Source organism: Sander lucioperca, chromosome 16 (assembly GCF_008315115.2).
Source record: "Sander lucioperca isolate FBNREF2018 chromosome 16, SLUC_FBN_1.2, whole genome shotgun sequence".
Taxonomy (NCBI): domain Eukaryota; kingdom Metazoa; phylum Chordata; class Actinopteri; order Perciformes; family Percidae; genus Sander; species Sander lucioperca.
In genome coordinates, this window is record NC_050188.1 from 10,913,826 (window position 1) to 10,932,890 (window position 19,065).

Sequence of the window (19,065 nt, forward strand, 5' to 3'; positions counted from 1 at the left end):
TATCACAAATGTTGGCAACAAGGAAATGGATTTGTATTATGATCTTGTTGACTTGTTTAATTAGTACCACACATTTGTATTATCCATGCTAGTGGCTCTAGGGATAGCAATGACCAAAATATCTTAACAACTACATGGTCCCCAGAAGATGAAACCTAATGTGAAACCTAATGACTTTGGTTATCTGCGGACTCCTCTAGCACTAGCCTACCTCGAGTTTGACATTTTTATATTTAATGCAATGTTTCAACAACACTTGAATGGATTTGGTACACATTTCCATGGTCTCCAGAGGATAAATCCTAATGACCTATGAGATCCTCTCTATTTTTGCCACCAACAAAAAACATATGACATTCCCCTAAGCCTGTACTTTGGGTTGTGCCAATTAGCAAATTATAGCATGCTAACGTGCTAAATTACCAGCTAAACATCTGCATGGTAAGATTGTCATTGTGAGCATTTTAGCATGCTAATGTTAGCATTTTGCTCAAAGCAGCACTGTGCCTAAATATAGCCTCACAGAGCTGTTAGCATGGCTACAGACTTTTGTCGTGTTAATAATACAGATTTTCCACAAAGTACTGTAGAATATTTTATATTTTATTCACAAAACGTGCGTATGCGCTCGTTGCAAAAGAGCTGTGTCAGTCATTGAGGAAGTGGTTAAGTCATAAAAATAGTTGAGGCCTTTTATGGCATAAGAATGCAGACAGAGCAGAAACACAGGAAAGGTAGTTAAACAGACGAGGAAGTTGCACCACAGGGTCGCGACCTTATGTGTGTGTGTGTGTGTGTGTGTGTGTGTGTGTGTGTGTGTGTGTGTGTGTGTGTGTTAGTGAAGATAACAGTTTCTGTCTAGAAACTAGGAGACACCCCCCTGTGAGGAGAAAATAAAGTCACAGGAAAAACTCAGATCAGGGTTCACTTCAGACGAGATCTTGATGGAACAGCTCTGATTTAATATCTGTTGCCAGGGAAATTAAGATGTTGTTTGTGAACCCACAGCTGTGTTTGTAACTCTTGTGCTGTACTCTTGTGTTCTGGTAAACATAAGTCTGATTAAAGAAGGCGCAGGGAAGTCAGATTTGACAGGCCTTTTGGACACATCTCCTCCACAGTACTTACTAAGAGTATTTAGTACTTGCTTTCGCTTTGTCAATATCATTATATATCTTCTCATTATACACTGATTTGACAAGTGGTAATGGATGTTCCTTGCTGTAGTGTAGTGTGTAAATAACTCTTTATAAAAGGAGTTCTGAGTTGCTTGATACCAAAGGCTCTTGTATCAGCCTGTCAGATTTGAAGAATCTCTACAGCCATTATTTTGAAGTTCAACACATGTCTGGGGGGAGATTCATCAATATGCCTTGATATGGATAATACAATGCAACCACGGGATATTGCATTTTAAGTAGGAAATGGTAAAGTCTTCTTGCTCTTACTATGGCCACATGTGATGCAACATGTTTAACCTTTAGACTTGACAGGATAAAAGAAAGTGGCTACAAAAAGTAGATTTGACAGTATACACAGTGAGCCTTCGCATGCAGTGTAAAAGTATCTGAAGGTGAATCTTTTCTGTGAGGTGTTGAAGGACAGAGGCACACAGCCACCTGCATGTACAGCAGGTTTGGAGTCTAAATGCCAGATATATTCATAACTTGCTTGGCCATGGTGTGATCCCTGTTGCCAGGAGCGTGGCGCTGTGGCTTATACATGGTTGAGAGGACTCTCCCCAGCTAGCCATAAATATGTGACGTTAGCCAACAGGAGGCTCTCTCTGCCTTGTTATCTTCATGTCCCCCATTATGAGAGCGCTGATTAAAAGGTGGCTTTCCCTCATCCTTCCCTCTCCTCATTTTGCATTTTTCTCTCACTCGTTCTCATTCCGTTTTTTTCTCTCCTAATTCTGCTCGCTCCGCCAGCGTAACGCTTCACTTCCTTAAGAGCATCCAGTCATGGCCTCACACGGTCACGCACAGCTGAACCACACACACAGCGACACACTCCCAACATATAGGAGAGGGATAAGAGCGGGCTGCCTGCTATTTATATGGCTCTGCTGTAATTACAGAGGTAGTTTTCGGGAAAGTAATCTACTTGTTGCTTGAAAAAAACATAATGGAGGAGAGGATGGAAGAATGACTTTCAACTAAAATAGATGTACAATGATAATATAAATGTATAAATCTAACTCCTTTTCATTGAATTCTATTTCTTTTTTTATCATGCTTATGAAGCCATATGGTTACAGTTTTTTTTTTTTTTTCGATTGCTAAACGACAGTGGGCACAACTGGAGCTACATGTGCAGAACTCTAACTACAGTCTGTCTGCACAGCAGCAGTTCATGTGGACCAAACTCTAGTTCGTTTTTCATTACTTGAACACAGTTTTCAAAACTCTACACACTTATCTTAACCACAACCTGCACAACACTGTGGATCTACAGCACTTTGTTCAAATGCTAACACACTGCTGTCAAAACTGTTAACCACATATTCAAAACAGAATGGATTTCAACCTGTTGCATTTCAAATGCTGCTGGTTGAAATTTCAGCTGAAATCCTAAGCAGGTGTCTTGTTTTAGAGTTTTTAGTAAACACATACTGTATATATAGGGAAAGTTCAGAAAGACTTTTTTTGGACATAAAAAAACACCACATACAGTAAGAATGAAACAGTTATACATTACTAGGGTACCGTTCGGGCAAAAGAGCAAAGATACCAACATGTACAGGTAAGATGTCTGAGGTTACATACACAGCTAAAAACAATGTCAAAAAACAATATAGCTTTACTACGTAGAGTAAAACTGTACACTTATTGTTTTTCAGAAAGTAATGGAGGTGGAAGCAATGGGAACACCACAGTAATTTGTATTCATAGATGAGGATAACTTGTTGCCTGATGCTGGAGGGAGGCAGGATTAGCCCCACAATTCTTTGTTACTATTACGTCCTTTAGTTTGTAACTGTTTTTCCAGTAATTACATAAATTACTACAGACAATTTAAAAATATATATCTATTGAAGCAAACTACTCATTTTCATTTTTTTCTTGTTAACATAAAACAACTGGTAGGTTATAAAATAAAATAAATCATGTGAAAGAATTTCACTCTTTTCTTTAAAGAAAATATATTGATTTGTGGGAAGTCGCTGAAATTATTCAAACTGTAAAGATTAAAAGTTTCTAATTTTCTGTATTGGTGTTTGATGCTAGTGTTTTTCCTCTCAGTTTGTTCTGAGTGACAGTGTGTGTGGCCTCGGTGAGGATTGTTTAAAGTGTTTTGCTGCACTGAGCCTGTGTTTAGCCATGTGTGAAGAGTTGCGTTGTTAAAACTGTAATATCTGAACTTATTATTACTGTTTAAATAGTGAAAACGTTGAATGTAGGGAAAATGAGGGTTGCTGTAAAGAAATCAGTCATGGGCACCATGCAAACATTGAGCAATAGATGGGAAATATTGATTCTATCTTATGCGAATTAATAACACCAAGGCACTGTTTGTATTTCATAGGAAAGGCTTGAGAATCACATTATCTGCTCCCCACGTCATCCATTTGGGCCCTCCAGACCCTGGGTCAGGTTCCCAAATTAGTTCAGAATTGGGCTCAGCGGCAGTCAAACAACATCCCCTGCAGGGATGACACCGTAGCGTCTAGGAAGAACAGTCGGGAGGACAGACGAACAATGAGGCAGTCGTGATACTTCGTTAAAGTGACACACTTGGCTGATTTCTCTTTCCCCCTCTCTGGACCTCTCTCCCTTTCTTCACCTCAGTTGCCTTTTGCGTCTCATCTTGATGAGCCTTCCCTCACTTTGTACCCATTTCACCCCTCTTTTTCTTCTCTCCTTGTACCCTGTCTATTTTGATATATTACACGTTGTATAAAGCAGCACATCTCAGTTTAGAATATGGCAAATAAGACTGTCAACGCAAGAAAAAGACATCATTGGTCATTTGCAGTACAGTACATTTACGTTAACCTGACAACGACCTCTCGTGGCTGTGTAAATTATGAAATATGAAATTTATGTTGACTTGGACTTTGTTGTTGTGCCACAAAATCTTTTGGGTAGGCAGTCAGCATGTGGTTACTGGTGGTAATGCAAAGAAGTTCTTAATTTTTTATTTCAAGAATCCATGCTTTTTTGCATCATATCTTTAGAGTACAAAAATCACATCACCTGTCCGTCTGTTTTTTCTCTCTCATTTAACAAAAAACTTTATGTTCATAAAAAAAGGGTTTGTCAACAATATTGACATGTATAAAATATAACAAAACATTTGAAAATAAAAATGAACTACCTGTACATACAATGTGTGCATGTCTTGTCTCTCAAATTTCGTCCAGTACGCAATGGCGGACTCCGCCACTGACAATTCAAACTACTGTATGGAGACGGAGAGATAACTAATGAGTCTAAATACATTTAATGGCTATAGCTGAATACATTTCAGTCATAAATATTATCAAAAGTAGGGTTTGATATGGCAAAACTATAAAGGATCATAGTTTTAACCACCATAATAATAATAATAATAATAATTTAATAACCATAGTTTCATACACAAACAACCTTTGTTTGTGTCATTTATTTTGCGGTACGTGCTGGGCAAAATATACTGTATGTTTGCATCTATTATGTAACATTCTGCTTGAAACATCTTGAATAGCCAAAAACTTAAATCCAGTACATGTACAATCAGCATGAAGGGATTTAATTATCCAAAAAATACATGAATTCCATTAGCTTTAACTTTTGTTAAAAGAAATTTTAACTTACAATACATGAGCACCTGCTATTCGTAAAATGCAATTTTGCAGTCTAAAATGGTTTTTTGTGCACAACCCATATGGCTTCCTAGATTTCATTGTGCACAGCTTCTCTCTTTTTTTTAATGCAGTAGAGTAGATTTGTTAACCAGCACCATAAACAACCCTCTCTGTCCTCTCTCCATCTCTCTAACTGTCTGTCCGTCTCGTCCATGGATCCAACGTGGCCCAGGGAGCATCCTGACTCGCCCAGCCAAAGATAGTTCCCTTCTTCCTCTGTGTTCGACTGGCTGCTCTGCTCTACACCCCAGGGCTCTCTCAAGTGCAACTGGCTGGGCATTGCTCCACATGACATGTCCATTTGAAAGACGTGCTCTTCCCCTACTTGTGAAAAACAGCAGCCCCCTAACCACAGAGCGTACTGGCAGACACAACTAAGACAGAGTGAGGGAGAAGATTATTTTACGGCTGGGAGATGGTGAGGAAAGGCATATTGTGAGATAGAGAACTAAAGGGAGGGTGCTGATAAGGTGATAATCAAAAATACATTTAAATACAGATGCAAACACAGGAATCCCTCAAATCCATTGGCCTTTCTAGCATTTATTGCTAGAAGCGCCTCATAACATTTCTCATAACATTCATGAGTGTTTTCAGCTCTCTGACCTGAGGGACAACTTACGCATTAATTTGCCACTGGGGAGGCGTGAGATGTATTTGCCACAAATTCCCTCCTCTGCTGGCAACCAGACCATCTACTAAAAGAGAGTCGAGGGAGGGTTTGATGGGGAAGGAGAGGAGAGAATGCGTTGTCAAGGTAAAGAACACGAAGCCAGACCAATTAAACAGTGAGGCAGAAGCCAGAAACATTTAATGTGTAATATGCACTTTTACAGCATTGTGGATTTGGCTGTCCAGAGGCGTATGAACGGGCTGTCATAATGTTGTCCAGTGGTTTCAGTTTAAGGTCCACTTGGACATATCACTGTGTCATTCACCTGCCATTGGACATGTTATGAAGAAGCATCATTCAACGGTGGCCTCTAAAGCATTTGATGACTTCTCATGACCTACATCAGCCACCGCAGAGGCACCATATATCACACAGCACATCATGAGGGTCTGGAGGACAACCAGACTGTATGTGCCTGTCTACATCATACACATAACAGGAAGAGGCAAAATAAGAATTTCTATGTTCTATGATGTATTTCTATTTCTTGTACATAACATGATGGTTATGAGACAATATTTCAAATATGATAAAAAATTAACCATAGCTCACCATAGTTGCTGTAATTCTTCCTCAGGGGAACATGAATGTCTGTATCAAATATCATGGTAATCCTTCCAATACTGGTAAGGATAGTGGTTATGTCAGTACCAAAGTGGTTGACCGACCCACTGACTAACAAACTGGGATTGCCACCCTAGAGCCACTTGTGAGCTTCTCACTTACAAAAAGAAAAATGTAATCAGTTCTCATATGATTGCATGATTGTTACATGCGGCAATACACATGTAGTTTCTAATTAAAGATCAGGTCAAGCCAGCATTTGTCTCTGCAAGCAGTCTGAAGTGCAATATTGAAAACAATGGGTGCCTATGGGTGGCACCTGGGAGACGGGGCAAATGTCCGGTGTGACGTGTGAAGCTTCTTGTAAATTGGTGAATTAGATTTTTCGTATGCATTATTTGCTATTATATATATATATATATATATATTATAATAAATAATAATAAAAATGTATAAAAAGGGGAATAGTAAGGTGTCACAAACGGTGTCACAAACTGTTCCTGCAGCTCACTGAATGTACATTCAGTGAGCTGCAGGAACAGTTTGTTACACCTTACTATTCCCCTTTTTTTCCCTAGTGTTTTATTATCTGTGATTCAGTGTTAATTTGCCTTTCATACAATCCACATTTAGAACACTCATTATCTTTAGAAGCAATTATTTTTTTTCTGATCAGGGCAGTGCAACTAATATAATGTTAAGATTAGGATACTCATCTTTACAAACGAGTTAAATTAAAAGCACTATCTCTTTTTTTCTCTTTTTTCAACCATGTGCTGATTGAAAAAAATGTTGAGCGAAGACTTTAATTAAACAAGCGTGTTCTTTGTGATCAATTTCCAACTGGGTAACAAATTATAGTCGTGAGAAATATGCCCACACTTTGCCATGGCTAAATAAAATGGTACGATAAACACATAATATTCTGTGGTTTGATGAAATTCTTACAACATCCTAATTAGGCAGCAAGTACTGTATTATTCTTTGCTTGGCAGAAGGTTACTTTTGACATCAAGAAAATTTGATATTTAATTTCTTCCTTGGCAGTGTGACATATTGAAGACAAAGCCATAATGTGGTATGCTTGGAAATACACATATCCCACTGAGGTAATTGAAGAGAAAGAAAAATATAAACATTTCATTGAATGGACTGTCCATTTGAAAGCTTTAATGTGCACCATAATGACTGCTATTAGAAATACATCCAATTCATCTTCACATAGGGTCCAAAAGAAGCGCAAATTATTTTAATGTGTGTTCGCAGGCTGAACAAATGTGTGCAGAAGTGTCTATCTCATTCTCAGGAGAGCAATTTCAAAAAGGATGTTTAGCAATTTAATAGAAGTACTATTTGGTCTAAATGGGCTGAATGACTAAATTTGAAGAACATTTGCTACAGCAATGAGCTTTTCTTCGAGTTGTATCACCACATCCGGCTGTTGAGTGCTGCTAAATCCACCAGGTACCAATTATGCTGACTGAGAGTTTGACATTAAAATGTAAGTGGGGAATGTTATTTTGGAACATCCCTCTCAACATAAGCAATTTATAAAACGGTGCCATCAATGTGTGGCTCAAGGATGATGGCAGAATCCGTTATGGATGCAGCACAGGTTCTCTTGTATGAATCAATTTCAGCTAGAGGTGTGACGAGACTTCCCGTTGACAACGTGACATCATGACTTTGCGTAAACATACACGCCACTTTCCTAAATCCAAGTGGCGTGTTATCTGTACGCATTTTGAGCTATCCACGTGTATGTCTATGCTCTATACAGCAGACGGCAGTCTGCAACGTCACGTGGCGTGTATGTTTACGCAAGGCAACGTGTTATCGTGAGGTTACCGTTGGGTTTAGGAACGTCACACACGGGTTGGATTTAGGAAAAGAAGAACTGGTTGGGATTAGGAAAAGAAGAATGGGGTTGGGTTTAGGAAATGTCTCACGCGGGTTGGGTTTAGGAAAAGAAGAACTGGTTGGGTTTAGGAAAAGAACAATGGGGTTGGGTTTAGGAAAACAACAAACGTGGAAAAGAAACATCACACGCGGGACACAAAGTCACCCACAGGACACAATCCCCACTCTCCCGGGTGAAAGTCCTGTGTTTTACCCATCCTCTACCCAACCAACTTCCCTTTGTGGATTTTCGCCCTTTCATACTATTTGCTATGGCGTCAATTCACACGCAATTGCAAGGTAATTTAAGTCAATGGAGGCCAAACGGCATTGATAAACACGCTAAAAAACGAGTATGCGTCTTGATAACACGCCAATAATGTCATACGAATTGGCATGTCATACATATGCCACTTCATGAGATCAGTCTGCTGTTGAGGTAAAAATTATCTCGCTATATCGGTCACAAGTGCAGAGCAGCAGCCATTAGACGGAGTCTAACCTGGTTGGTCTTATAATACATCTGGCGTTGAAGATGAGTCTGGCTTGGACCTCTAAATTAGTGTAGAAGATCCCCTGCCCGTTCTCCAAAGTTGACTGAGTTAACTTTTGCAGAGCGGTAGCGGAGTAGCAATTGTAAAAAAGCTGCCTGTAAAACCCAGCGTTAGAACGTTAGAGCAGAGACCTTCAACAGGGGGTCCGGGGCCCTTAGGGGGTCCTCAGAGCTACTGATTAACCAAGTTATTGTTTAATCATTTTAAAAAATGACTTACAAAAGTTAAAATATGTCTGAATATACATAAACATAAGTCCAACATATTAATAGCAAAGATAAATCGGCCTATTCGTATATTGTTTTATTTTTTATATACACAACAGTGATGACAGGCTTACTGGTCTGTAGTCTGTAAGCTAGCCACTAAGGAAGCCTTCAGATAAGCTTAAGGATTCACTGTGCTACATGTATGTTTAACATTAAAACATGATGTATAAATATATGAATATGTCAATAATTATGATTTTAATACCTTAGTATTGTATACACCATAAAAAGGTTTGTGTACAGGCTTTAGACCGCCCTACACATTATTGTAGGCCCAGTTTAATATGCAACTCAATGTTATACAATATGTAGTAAGGGTCCTAAAAAATGTTGAAGACCCCTGTGTTAGAGGGTACCGGCCCTGTCTCTCTCTCTCTCTCTCTCCCCCTCTCTTGCATGAGTACGGTGGCCGACAGGGGCAAACGCCCTGCAACTTAAGAAAACACACGCAAATAGACAAAACACATAAACGCACTGCAAATAAAAAACGATGCAAAAAGAAAAGCACGCAAACCCTGAAAAAAGAAGCGATACAAAAAGAAAAACAACTTCATTAATTTGACAACACATGCGCAGCATTCAGCAAACGCACTGCAAATACACACAACACAACCAAATAGATAAACGCGCTGCAAATACACACAACACAACCAAATACATAAACGCGCTGCAAATATGAAACGATGCAAAAAGAAAAGCACACAAACCCAGAAAACAAATGCAACAAAAAAATGCAGCATCCAGATTACACAACGGAAGTTCTCCAGACCTCTAGAGGGAGCAGCTAGTGGAACAGCTGGATTTTCGACCCCAAGGGGAGAGAGCGCTCTGCCTTTTTATTAGAGTCGGGTATGGCTGCAGCCTGGAGAATTCCATAGACTGTATATTAAATTCATAATATTATTATTATTAATAACATAATATATTAATAATATACAATCTATGCTCCCGTCTCATGCCCTCCTGGCTGGTGCCGTCCCCGAGCTTCGGCTTTTCAAAATAAAAGCTTGCGTCTGGTCCGCTATGTGTTTGTACTTTGGTGTTTTGGATGTTTGTGAACCAAACAGTATGGCAATCATTCTAATGAATACAATAACTTTTTCAGCAGATGTCTTACTTACAACACGTTGGAGTTAGCAAAGCAGTTTTGTGTTTATATGTGCGGGCGGGATTTATTCAGTTTGATAAATCCCACGGTAAATTGGCTGGTTTACTAAACAGGGAGGGACTAGAAATCTTGTCTGTTTTTTGTATTTCAAGAGCGAATTACTCCACAATATGAATACAGATTGATCACTTATTTTGTTGGTAACCGTTGTTGTATAATCACAATATTACACTTGAGGAGGCCTATACTTCAGTAATGCGTGTTTCGGACCTCGAAATTAAACCCTCTCATGTAATATGGCTTAAACAAACGTCAACATTAAACGCTGATGCAGTTTTAAATGTTTTATTACCACGAGTTTCCAGACGTCTCTGCTGACTGAGTATCACCTGTGACCTGAGCCAAGACACACCCACCAAACGAGACAAAACATATCTCAAATCTTAATATTAATATTAATATTTACAGTCTATGCAGTTTCTCTCTCTCTCTCTCTCTCTCTCTCTCTCTCTCTCTCTCCGTGGAGCTGTTCCACTAGCTGCTCCCTCTAGAGGTCTGGAGAACTTCCGTTGTGTAATCTGGATGCAGCGTTTTTTTGTTGCATTTGTTTTCTGGGTTTGTGTGCTTTTCTTTTTGCATCATTTCATATTTGCAGCGCGTTCATGTATTTGGTTGTGTTGTGTGTATTTACAGCGCGTTTATCTATTTGGTTGTGTTGTGTGTATTTGCAGTGCGTTTATGTATTTGGTTGTGTTGTGTGTATTTGCAGAGCGTTTGCTGAATGCTGCGCATGTGTTGTCAAATTAATTAAGTTGTTTTCCTAATTTCCTTGTGTTTTGTCTATTTGCGTGTGTTTTCTTAAGTTGCAGGGCGTTTGCCCCTGTCGGCCACCGTACATGAGACACACGGACCGCAGCGTGCAGTTCACTGTGGCGCTGACTCGCGCAGATTGCTCGCTTTCTCTGTCTTTTTTAAAATTAGTCAGAAGCAGAAAGGAAAACTTTAATTGTAATGATATTTAACATAGAGAATGCTCTCCCCTCAACTTAAAATGGTCACAAACCGATACAAGAGCAGCCTTCTTCCTTTTTTACTGCTGCAATTAAACGCTTGGTTACGTTGTCACCTTGGTTCTCTGAGTAAAGAGAAATCTCTCCATCGTACATATGGAACGACGTACGATAGAGAGCGTGGCCATGCTCATATTCCTGAAAAAGAACATGACCATATCTTAGGCTCAGCAGTGTATCATGCTTGAAGAAAAAAATTGGTCAGTCTCTACATTGGTCAGTCTAACACTTTGATTATTGAGAGTACTACTTTGATTGTGGTTTGCACTTAATAAAATAAGACATAGTCGAAAAGTAGTTCAGTTAGAAGGTCACACACTGCTTCAATTAGAAGTTAGAAGCTCACGCTGCAGTTATTGGGGCTGGAGAGGTTAGTTAAATAGGAGAGAAGTCATTTGAGATTGGCAAAACCTTTCACAGTGCTCGTTTTTCATTTTGTGACTTTTGAATGAATAAAAGACATATTTTCCAGTCATATTTCTTTATTGAAGTTTTCTTTAAAATAGCGTTAAAATCTTGTCTCCTTCTCGTGAACCCAATCTCGTGTCCCTTCTCGAGAGCTGAGTGTCTCGTCAAAACCCCTACTTGTAGCATTTAATTTCCTGACATCAGGGTTTTGGCTGGTTAAAGCAAACTGTGGCATTATAAATGGGCTGTTAAATGAGCTAAACTGATTTGCGGGAGTTCTGTAACAGCCTATTGTACATGCATCTCTACAGACCTGCTGGGAGCCCAAATGTTGCAACAACACACTGGGCTCGATCTCATTGAGAAGTGCCTAATTGGTTCCTCTAGTGCCATATCTGTGCTGGAAGAGTGGGACACTCCTCTTTGGTTTTGCCTTTCAAAAGAACCTGATGATCATCTTGGTGTGGCAGAGGCGGTATGACGTCCCTGCTGACATTGGCACGGAAAGCATGAACAGCTGGCTGGTGTGCAGTGCTAGAGAGGAAAAACAGTCAGTGTCTGAATTCGGAATGTGTCATCCTAGTGTTATAATATTACAAAAAAAGGTTATGTATTATTGTCACATTTATTGATTACTCCCTATTCCTTACTGTTTTGCCAACCTTCGTTAAGTAATTATATTGTGAACAGGAGCAATAATGAGCAAACATTCACAAGCATGGGCATGGCAACATATATGATGGACCCTCATCAGTGATACTTTTCATCAAATCATCTCTCTCAAAATGATCTAACATTGAGGGAAGTGTATTCATTGTATTTGCACCACCTTCAGCATCAGGTGCTTAATATCCCAATTACAGATGTTTCGGGTTTGTTAGCAAAGCATGAAGGCCAAATGTGGTCACTGGCTGTCCATTTGAGGAGAACATCTTTAAGAAATAACAAGTCTAACACCCTAAAGCATTATATGTGAAGGTTTAAATTTCATTTAAGGTGTGATGACTGACAGTATTGCAATAATTGTCAAAACATTGTATGGTTACCCACCAGAAAAATAATTGTCTCCATTATTAATGTATCTCGACTTGAGACCCCACATTGGTAACAGTAACTGAAGCCCTTCAGCACAATAAGACTGACACTAGATTGCTGTGATGCTCATGATGTCGGAGGCCCAAGCAAACAAAGAGACAGTAGCAGCATCATTAGGCTTGCAGGAGAGATCACATTAATGGCAACAGTGTTCAAGGTTGATACTGACGCTTTGCTATAGTGGGGGCCACGGCACGTATACAGTTCTACAGATACAGGTTTACATTTTAAGGTGGAAGAGCTTCCTGTTTTTGAGTTGCCATTTTTTTTTTTTTTTTTAAGATATCTGAAGGCTTCAATGACTTGAAAAACAAGTTTATGACAGCCAAACATATATCTGATACTGAACATTAAACTGAATGCATTCTAGACTTTTTTGAGATCTTTAACTCTGCATGTATGGCTGTGCACAAGTATTTTGGTACTGATACGCATGGTAAAATGGTTGGTATACATGAAACCTTTGCCCATGACTTGTTTACAAAATGACCTCATTGATACACAGTCTTTATGGAACTTGCCTTATCTAGCAATAATTTCAGCTTGAGTGTGTACCTACTGAAACCATTCAAAAAACATGTTGTAATAGAATTCTTTCTTGCTCAAATCTGTTCTGTGAGTGCTACTTCTTGTAAGTTGGAGAGCCTATAGTGTTTCCTTAATAACTAATTTCAAGCACCAATTTTCTGTTCTGACAGAGTTGCTGATGAAGCAGGGCCAGCACCAGCTGCTGCAGGACATGCAGAATAGAGCAAAGAGCATGGGCGGAACATTAGGGGCGGTTAATAATATCATCTTAGCTATTAAAGAGAAATTATATATATTTTGACTATGTATGTAGGTTTTTGTTTATGGCAGTGTAATTAATTAAACATATATAATAGCATTACTGAAAATCTGAATGTTAAAAACCTTACCCTTTGAGCTTCACCATTTGCGTTGCAGGGTCCAGGCGCTGGGCCTCTCCCTAATACATTTAATTGTATCACATGTAAGTATTATCTGCAATGACAATGTATGGCAAGGTTAACACAAAGTAGTATCAATTTTTTTATATATATATGTATTCCACAATAATAATAATAATAAACATTGTTGCTTAGCTAACAATACATTTAGTAGCAGTTCTGGAGCTTTTGACTGTGTCACTTTTAAATCAACATGGATGACAGGTCCTACTGTAGAGGCGGAACGTTTGCTACAGCTACAATTCCATGGCAATTGAGCAAACGCGAATCTGATGATGAGGACTGTGTTATATGGTTGAAAGCTCCAGTACAGCTACTTAATGGACCTTGAAGTCCAAGGTTAATAATGAACTTAGAATATTTGAACTTGCTTGGGTTAAAGGAAATAAAAGAGGGCCTAATACCTATGGTAGATGTTTTTCAGTAAAATTCTGCAGTCTCTACCCTTGATTGACTGACTCCTTATAGGGTCTGGACCGAAGTGGGTAAAATGTATTAATGCAGAAGCATATCTGGTACCGTATTGATCTAGTAACTAACAAATTGGGGTAAGAAGTAAAAGCTGCTTCAATTTTCATTAGCATCAGCAGGTCAGTGTAAAAAAACACACACAAAAAATTATTATTCTAGGAAACTAATTTAAAGGCTGTTTAAATGCATAGCAGCTAATTATCTTGCTGTTGATCTCCTTGTAGATTCTAAGCATCAAAGACTTTCTGCCAAGACTTAACTATCACATATCATCTTATATAATAAACATTCATCATTCACTTGTCTATCCTGATTGAAATATGAAATAAATAATTCAGCTGGGATATTTTATAATTTCCAGTGGCCTACACATGCTGAGAGTGACAGTGTGTGAAAGCTTTCTTTCTCTTCTCTTTAGCACTTTTAATATGAACTGCAACAGGCTTTGCTTTTTTTAACTATGTAAAGATTAATGAGTCCTTGGAACAAGTTTCTTCTGTAGAGGGAGCCGAATCTAATAAGAACAGACCCTGTGCAATAATCACGACATTAATCACTTCTGTACAAATGGCACAGGTGCTTTGTTTTACATGTACTGAAGGTACCACATCTCTTTGAATAGGATTGCTTTTTGAAAAAAAAGAAGATATTTTTCTATTCATGTTCATTTTAATAATTTTTCATTTAACAGCCTGAGTCAGTTTTAAGATGACATTCAGGGTCTCTTTTAAAAGTAAAGACTTTGCTCAGGCAGTGGTAATGCATGTTTCTCTTTGGTAACTCGCAGTGATTCATCTGTTATACAAGGGGGCGAGGAAAGGGGCATACATAGTCTTAATGGCATGGATGAACACAGAAATGTTTTTCCACTAGGGCAAATGGGAAGGCTATGATGCTGCTAAAAATGGCAGCAATAGTCAATCGCCTCACTTTTAATGTTTGAACTCCTACCTACCTACCTACCTACCTATCTATCTACCTACCTACCTACCTATCAATCTATCACCAGCTAGCTAATTACCTTGCTAGCTACTGTAGGTAGCTAACCTTAGCTACAATATCTGCCTTCTCTGCACACAAACAAAAACACTATTATTGTCACTGTTATGATTGCAAATGTCCACCCAAATACACTAAATGTTAGGAATAATTAACAAATGGGATACTTACTTTGATTTACAATTTCAAGCACCTACATTTAGCTGGCTAGCTGAGTCGTTTTAACCTGTGTTAATTACAGTAGAGGGACATTAAAGCAGTATAACTGTAAAGGCCCTGTGTTTTTTTTCATTTTCACATATTGTCAAAATAAGATTTGTATTTAAAAATATATTAGTCAGGTATTTTTGGAAATTATTAACTGGTTTTATACAGTGAGACACAGTAAAGATTGTGACACATTAAAACAAATAAGGGAATCACACACAGGTTTTACAGAACAGTCTATTTACACATGCTCATGTTTGTGACAGAAGCCATACCGACACTGTGCAAAGACGTGTGTGTGTGTGTGTGTGTGCATTGCAAATCAAAACCAATTTTCCCAGTTGGGATGGTTCACAGCGAGGGATGGCAGATAGGAAGGCAGGGAAGATGATAGAGGGATCTATTCCTGTATGGTAGTGGGTTGGCTTGACTTGGTACAGAGAGGCTCTTTGAGTGGGATCGAATAATATTTCCACTCCTTCAGGGGTGAGATGAGGTCCCAGAACGCAACCGGCTTTTATCTCAGGCCACTCTTCAAGGGCTCCGAGCTTTATCTACGAGAATACAGCAGAGGGATAAAAGGAGGTGAAGTGAGAATGAGGGATCCAACCTATGTTGTCTGCATGTTGGTGATAGTATTTATGTGGTATTTGCTTCCCAATAGCTTTGTTTGAAGGTTAGGAAGAGGGTGATGTGTTCGGTTATGTATGTATATGAATACACACACACACGCACACACACACAGTAATATAAAAAGAAGATATTCATATGCTGCCTAACACTCAATACAATGTTTGAACATCTCTACTTCAAGTTCCAAAAGGATTGCTGCCAATACAGAACTGTATAATTTGGTTTTGATTTATTCGGGAAAGCTCCAGAATCTACATATTGTTGAAATGCTACATCACTTCCCTAGCTCAAATGATTATCTGCTGAGGCTACTAAACTTAAAGGTACACTGTGGAGTTTTTGACCAAAAGCAGCTGTATGTAATGTTTTGATAAGTGGGCCCCCGTCTTCTTTATATCTTGTGAAATTTTGCTATGCAATACAGACTTCATTTTGTTTTTGTGTATTATCACAGGACGCTTGCGGATATTTTTGTTGGGTGTGTGGAAAAGTATTACAATTTTGGAAAAAATTCTAATTTTGTTTGATTTTTCTTTGTAAATACATGGCCAGGAATCTCAAGTAGCCTAACTTAGCATGTCCATTTCAAAATACTTCTGCTGGTTTATAAAGCACTAAACGGTTTGGGGCCAAAATACATTTCTAATCTGCTGCTACGTTATGAACCACCCAGACCTCTCAGGTCGTCTGGGACAGGTCTGCTTTCTGTCCTCAGAGTCAGAACTAAACAGGGGGAAGCAACGTTCAGTTTTTATGCTCCACATATCTAGAACAAACTCCCAGAAAACTGCAGGTCCGCCACAACTCTCAGTTCTTCTAAATCAAGGTTGAAGACCTTTCTTTTTGATGCTGCCTTTCTTTAAATAATTGTTCATTTCTTATACTACACTGTAACTTTTATTCTCATATTTTATCTGTTTTTATATTTTCAATTGTTACTGAAGTTACATTGTTGAAAATTGGAACTGTATGACAATCTATGTAAGCATATAAAGAGAATTAAAAAGTAAGACCGGTGGGACCGGCCATTCTGGGAACGGCAAGAATTGCGGGTGGATTACGTGTATAGAGCAACGGCTTATACATTGTCCCACACTGGCGTCCTAAAATATCGTATTTTATCTGTTTTCATTGTTTTCAACTGCACTTTAATGCTTTATGTAAAGCACTTTGAATTGATCTGTTGCTGAAATGTGCTATACAAATAAAGCTGACTTGCCTTGCCTTGTTAAGGTATAGCTCCAGAACTTAGCTCATTCTGAAATCACCAATTGCCTTTTTTCATTTCTCTCTTTAATTATAGGTAAAAACATACTTCTTTCTAAATAAGACAGCTCTAGAGATGTCTGCCAGCATTTCCTTATACATCCAGTTTTTCTGCTAGACTAAATATGTCCTGACCATAGACTGTATTTAAAGATGAGGGACATGACAACCCCCTAGAGGTTGGCTTCCATAGCAGTGTATGTCATAAATCCCGCCCCCTCCATGTTAGGGGCCATGGGCCAAAAAAAACAAAAACAAAGTACATGTCAAATCCATTTTTCCCAAAGATGGTTTCTGTCATTTTAGGTAGGTCTGAATTGTCAATTTTTCTGACAAGTAAATTTTTTGATGCCATAAAAATGGGGTGTACCATCATGATTGACAGCTGTAAGTGACACGTGATTAGTCGGATGGGTGTATGGACTGCATTTATATAGCACTTTTCTGTCTTACCCAACAAAGTGTTTTACAATTTGCCTCTCATTGATCCACCCACACACACATTCATACACCGATGGTGGTGGAGCGGCCATGCAATTAAGGTGTTCGGGAGAAACTTACGGGTTTAATGTCTTGCTTAAAGGACGACCCGCTCTACCTCCTGAGCCCCAGTGGTATGGGTGGGACTTTGATACCGCTGCTCCACCGCCCGATCACTACTGCACAGACTCTGGCTCAAAATCACAGGGTCAGCGCCTGTATCCGGGATATTTTGTCTTTATTTTTGTACAGTGGGAGGAAGTGGAGATGTGTCATCCATCTTTATATACAGTCTATGATCCTGACTACATCTCCGTTCGAGAGAGTAATACTTTTTTTTTTATTTTAACTCTGGAAAGAATGTTAAACTAGACCAAAAATCACTCCTTGGCTCTCTATCCAGTTCAAATGGATCTCAGGATTCCGAACATTGATTTCACACACACACACACACACACACACAGTGCGTGGCACTAACTTTGTGGGGACCCGTCATTTACATAATGCATTCCCTAGCCCCTTACCCTAACCTTAACCATCACAACTAAATGCCTAACCTTAACCCTTACCCTCACCCTAACCATAACCTAATTCTAACCCTAATCCTAAAACCAAGCCTTAACCCTCAAACAGCCCTTAAACCCTAGGGGTCCAGCATTTTGGCCCCACAAAGCTGTCTGGATCCCCACAAGTATACTGTATTCCCGGTTTTTGGACCCCACGAATATAGTTAAACAAGAACACACACACACACACACACACAAAGAATGACTAAAGTGCATGTGGGAGGTCTGGAGGTGGTTGCCCTCATTTGGACTCCTCACCACTGACCGCTATTGGACAGTTAGAGTTCGAGAGGCCGGCTTGGCTGTCTCATTACTAAGACGCGTGTGGGGGCACATCACGACTCCTCACCTCCCTGTCCCTGTCAGCGTATCTCCTACACTATGTCTTCTTGCAAATAGCCTGGAGTTTAAAGCCGCCTGCACAGCCTCCTCCTGTGTTCTTTTCTTGGTTTTAAGTAGCTGTTAAACATCCAGCAAGTCTCAGGCGCTGCATCTCTCGGCATGTGAGAGATTTAGAGAGACATGTAGATGCATTAGCTTAAGCCTACCACTGAATTATGCCAGTGTTTCGAGAAGCCCTTGGCAGTGTGGAGAGGCAATTCATTTGGACTAAATGTAGGTTGCCATGATATGTGAAGAGTGCTTTGTGGAGAGAGCTTGGTGGAGCCAAAAGAAGCTTCAATGAGTCCTTTACCTCAGTTCTGAATAAATCACTCTCAAAGTGTCAAAGGACATTTGTTTTATCCTGGATGGTATGATGGGGACTTAGATTTTGGATAAGTAACAGCAAGGGCATTTCATATGGACAGCCATCTAATGCCATTGTGGAAAGGCAATTGAGCAGTCTGGCTATGCCATCAGCACCAAAGAACTGGGCCAAAACTGAAATGTTGGCATTGCAAAGCAGTCGGGGATCTGTTCCATAACAGCACAGATAGGAATAAGCTGTTTAGTCAAACATCAGAAATAAGATGTCTATGGCATTG